Consider the following 5,190-nt stretch of genomic DNA (forward strand, 5'->3'; position numbering starts at 1 on the left):
GCTATTGCCTATAAGTTAAAACTTGATCGTAATAATTTTGAGGTTATTAAAATATGGGAATACTTAACAAAGTGTTTCAAAATACTAAAGTTCTCAAAAGAAAATACGATAAGATATCAAAGGACATGCCTACAGAAAGGAGATAATGAGTCAACCAATACTGCAACCCTAGCACCTGGCGTTAGAAACGCTGGACTTGACTTATCACTTAGTTTATTACTATATATAGATTTATATATATCGTATATAGGTATATATATATATATATATATAACTAGTATATATTAATTTTTATATATATATATATATTTAAAAACATAAACTAATTTGAAGTGTTTCTCATTTAAATTGTAATGTTAATCTAACGGCCAATAACTTCCAAAGGTAAGTTGGAGAAATTGATTTTGTAATGGATACTGTAAAGATGAAATTGCTTTCAGATTAAAACGTATAAATACCAGAGTTTTAAATAACCACAGAGTAACCACTAGAGTTACAACAACAGGAACCACATTTTCATTTTGCTGGTTTATTTTGTAGTTTAGGCATATAGTGGATGGACATATAGGCTTAAATGGCTATAGCCAATTTCAGCAAATTTCAGGGAGCGAAAAACATTTTACAGAGAAATGTATATCATGTTTGTGGAATAGTTGATTTTAGTAAATTATGGAATGATATTAATAATCTATAGACAAATTTTGAATCTACAAAAATTACTACAAAATTATCTTAAATTTAGTCCAAATAGAGGGGTGTTGGGGCTTGTAACACCCACAGTGGTAAAAACATTCGGGGCAAATTTCAACTTGAATGTGTTAAGCTGAAATCATATTCGTTGTCGACGCAAGCTCTTAGTTCAATTTCGTGTTTATTTGATTTTATATTTTATCTACAGCAGCTGACAGACAGACAAACACAAAGCTTGCGCCTGGTATGAAGAGTCAATGCACAAACAAGTAAGGCTTGAGAAATACAATAAAAGCCCTTTCGCACACTCCCACTTGCTTCGAGCCTCGATTATAGATACTTCTTATTCAAGGCTTCGAGCGACAGAGACGGGCGAATAATGCCAATTTAGTTTGCCGATTATACTATTAAAAATATTTTGTTTCATTCGCTTTTATTGTTAAACTTTTCGATAAAGTTTCTACAAAGATTGTCTAACTATGGTAGACAATTCTACCAAAAATCTAAGAGTGCATGGCATACAAAAAATTAAATGTTAATCAAATCGTGTTTTTATAGTTGACCACCTAAAGTGGTCTAGTAGTCATTAGTGACTACAATGTAGGTAAGCAAGTCGATCATTCGTTATTTAATTTAATTTCTATGTTTTGCAGATATGTTCGGATATAAAACGACCTCCTCATTAATTCGGATATTAAAACGACTCATTAATTCGGATATAAAACGACTCATTAATTTATTCGTAAGATAATAGAAATCAGAACCGTTCCGAACTGAGGTCGCTATCAGCCGCATGTACAGGGTTTGTCAGGAATGTTCGGGATTTATCGGTACTGCTCGGCTCTGCCCCCACTCTTTCTTCTCCGCCTGTCACGATTCACCCCATTGAAAACAAACTGGAGGAGCTCGTGGGACTGTGGAGTAATGGTTGTGTTGGATTGCATACTTTAAAGTTGTGTTGTTGTTAAATGGTTATTCTTTTCATGGTGTTGTTATATTAGTGTGGCCGTTGTAGTAACTGACAAACTGTGAACGTTATAATAATTCAATTATTTTTTTTAAATGTCCATTATGTTTTCACATAACACATATATGCAATTGTACAGATCAAACCAAAGTAGCCTAGGCTACAATGCAATATTTTGATTCAGTGATAGCAATAGAAACTAGTGGTGTCAAACTGTTATCAAAGTACTGAATGTTTTTGTGTGAATTTGACATAAAGATCTTAGGAAAGTATCTGGTGTAAATGATGGAGAACTTTATTACAGATTATATCTTGGTTTTAGGTAGGCTACGCTTATCTTCAGTGTTATTTTTAACATCATACACTTTTACTTATTTCTTTGCATTTCAGTTGAAAAATCTCTTGCCTTGGGTTTAATTTTTGCACTTTTTAGGTTATAGTATTCATCATAATGATGTATGAAAGTACCATCAAACTCGTCAGCTTTTACAGAAATAAAACATTCATTAAGAAAGTTAGATTTTCCTTCTTGTGTTAAAGAGAGTTTGAAGGACCATTGAAAAAGTTGTGTCTAAGTAGCCATGGTTGGGAAGAACTCAAAGTAATCAAGCAAACTGACTTTGCAATGGAACTCATTACTGAATTTTGTTTTCTGTGAAGTTGATCGTAGAGGATTCAAAAAGAGAAAATTAAGTGCTATTCAAGAGTTGCTGCTCTTAGAGGTACTGTGGCGACTATCTATCCCATCCAAATATAAATGAAGTCTGGCGAAATTCAATATTCATGTCCTTATTTCCCTCGTCTCATGGAGAAAGGTCAAGGCTTCTTGTAAAACTTGTATCCTTGTCAATATCGATAAATAACAGTTCAGTGTTAAACGCGACTGCAGTATTAATCCAACAAGTTGGTTGTACATCAAAGTTTTCTATTCAGCTAGCTCAAGGACTTGTCAATGATCATTTCATATTAATGCCTAAAGGTAATGGGTCTTTACAAGATTTACCTATTATTGCACCTCTTTTCACAGCGAACTTCTTAACTGCAGTTACTGAGATGTATTACAGCAGTGATAGGTCCATTTTAAACTCCTCCTCCGTCAAGATTGTTAGAAGTTATCACCCAGTGGGTGGGAGAAAACCCTAGTCTCTGTATTACAGCATTAATTGTTAATTTGCAACCAGCTCTTCCTCTTGGGGGCATTCCTATGCCAGCAGTTACACCTTATGCAGGCTTATTTAAATGGTGTGTTTTGTCACCTCTCTATGGGTCAGATGAAACTGCATCACTATATTCTCAGTTGCACCTGTCACTTTTGAATTCTTTATTAGAAAATGAAAAGACTGGTTAGTGGAAACAATGTTATCTCTGCTCAGAGTTTATCATCTATTGTTAGCATTAATCTATAAGTCAAATGGCAAAGACAGAACCAAGCAGCAAGATAGTATAAACATTTTTGCTCAAGCAGTTCACATGGCTTTGTATACAAGATGTGTCTATGGAAATAAACAAGATATGTTGGTGCAACTTGAAACTTTGTCTTCAAATCAGCTTATGTCTGTTGTGATAAATGAACATCGAGCGGAGTATATGACAAGAAATAGCCTCTAACTCCGGGTTTGTCTTCCCAGTAGAAATACTCAAGGAGGAAGAGGCAAAAATCAACTAATAAAAAGGTTATTTTATAATCAAGATGTTTTATTGTAGTGTATGTTATTGTAATTGTATGTTTTATAACCATATTTTTTAAACATAACTGTAAAGACAATGTCGTCAGTTTTTACTAATCTTAAAATATATATGTCACATATTTATTGGATGATTAATGTAAGCTACTTAATAATACACCTATCGTTTAGATTTTCCAGCTCACATTAGTTCAAGAAATTGCTAATAAGTTGGAATAAAATAAAAAAATACATATATTTCGGTTTTGCTGTGAAGATTTTCTCCACAAAATATTAGCAATTTCCTATGGGGTGTGTATTGAGAAACCTAGCTGATAGCCATGACAACAGGCTGTTTATCTCTGAGAATTAAGATTATAATAATACTAGCCCTTTCTCATCATATAGTTTAACTATAATGTTTATATGTTTTCAAATGTATTTTACCTTATATTAGTTTGTATTGCTTTTATAATTTTATTAAGCAGTTTAATTTTTTTCAGGCAATTAACAGCTGAGGATAAAAATCTTAGCTCAGATTAATTTATAAATATTTTAATTTGTATAGTAGTTAAAATTGATAGTTCGATTTTTTACTGTGTTAACATCCATTATTTTAGTCAGTGTGTGTGTGTGTGTGTGTGTGTGTGTGTGTGTGTGTGTGTGTGTGTGTATGTGTATCTCAATATATATACCATATATATATATATATATATATATATATATATATATATATATATTATATTATATATATATATATACAGGGTGAGTGTATATTATGTCTGGAAACACCCAAATATATCCTTTAATAATTTAAATATAAATTTGAAACCTCTTACAATCGTGATAGAGATTGGGCATCTACTTTTTGGAACAATGTTTTGTTATGTCACACCAACGGGGGACGTCCTGCCGAGGGTATCGTGAATATTCTTAATGGAAGCCTATTACCTTGTGATACATAATTTTAAAGGTAATAGCTTACTGAATTGAATGCCACAAACCGCATCTCAAGGGAATTATTCTATCAGAAAATAGAGCAATTTTTAGTATTGAAAATTTACTGATGTTTCAACAATGTAATTTTAACATGGTTCTTGCCACAAAATGTGTTACACTAATTTTTTTAACATTTTTTTAAATGTTCTATTAAATAAAACAAAAATTTCATTTTAAGCTGGTTCTATTTAGCACAAATTTGCCAGTTTTTATTACAATGAATAAAAACTTATGAGTCACTTTCTCTGATTACTTATGAATCTGTACTTGGTGTTTTCCAGTCAGCAGGAAGGTTTAAAGAGACAAAAGGTCACTAGCCTATGAGAAACATTATTGTGTTATTAATCATCTGGTCTACAGGTTTCAGTTTGTTGAGCATGGAGCTTTCACTAGACAGGTCTAAGCTTGGGAATTACAAAATGGACAAAGGTCATATCATTCCTGTCGAGTTAATCAGTGTCTCTGAAGCATTGCTGTCAACAAGTTATCTAATTACAGTAGTTCAGTTTTTATTTGGCATTTTAATGGAATTGTCTGAAAGAGAACGAATTACTCTGTTGATGATGCGAGGATTATGGCGATCGTCAAAGATCTTATCGGGAAGTTTGTTGTAATTTGTTTAATGACCACTTTCCCAGAAAGGAATCCCATAAGTGTTTCAACAATATCAAAAACTATTGAGCGTTTTTGAAATGACAGGGAGTGTACGTAATCGGCCAAAGTCGGGTAGGATACAATCTGCAACAGATGAAGAACATTGCACTAGATGTTTTGCAAACATTTATTGAAGACCCCACATTACATCGCTCAGAAAAGCTGCACAGCAACATGATATGCACCCTATGTCTGTGAGTAAGATTTTGAAAATTA

General features: G+C 32.6%; 1 pseudogene; it reads left to right on the forward strand.

The window, feature by feature from the left end:
- Window positions 1-2,377: 2,377 nt before the first annotated feature.
- On the forward strand, window positions 2,378-3,265 carry LOC124374294 (annotated as a pseudogene).
- Window positions 3,266-5,190: the final 1,925 nt, after the last annotated feature.

This window comes from Homalodisca vitripennis, unplaced genomic scaffold (genome assembly GCF_021130785.1).
Source record: "Homalodisca vitripennis isolate AUS2020 unplaced genomic scaffold, UT_GWSS_2.1 ScUCBcl_7805;HRSCAF=15628, whole genome shotgun sequence".
Classification (NCBI taxonomy): domain Eukaryota; kingdom Metazoa; phylum Arthropoda; class Insecta; order Hemiptera; family Cicadellidae; genus Homalodisca; species Homalodisca vitripennis.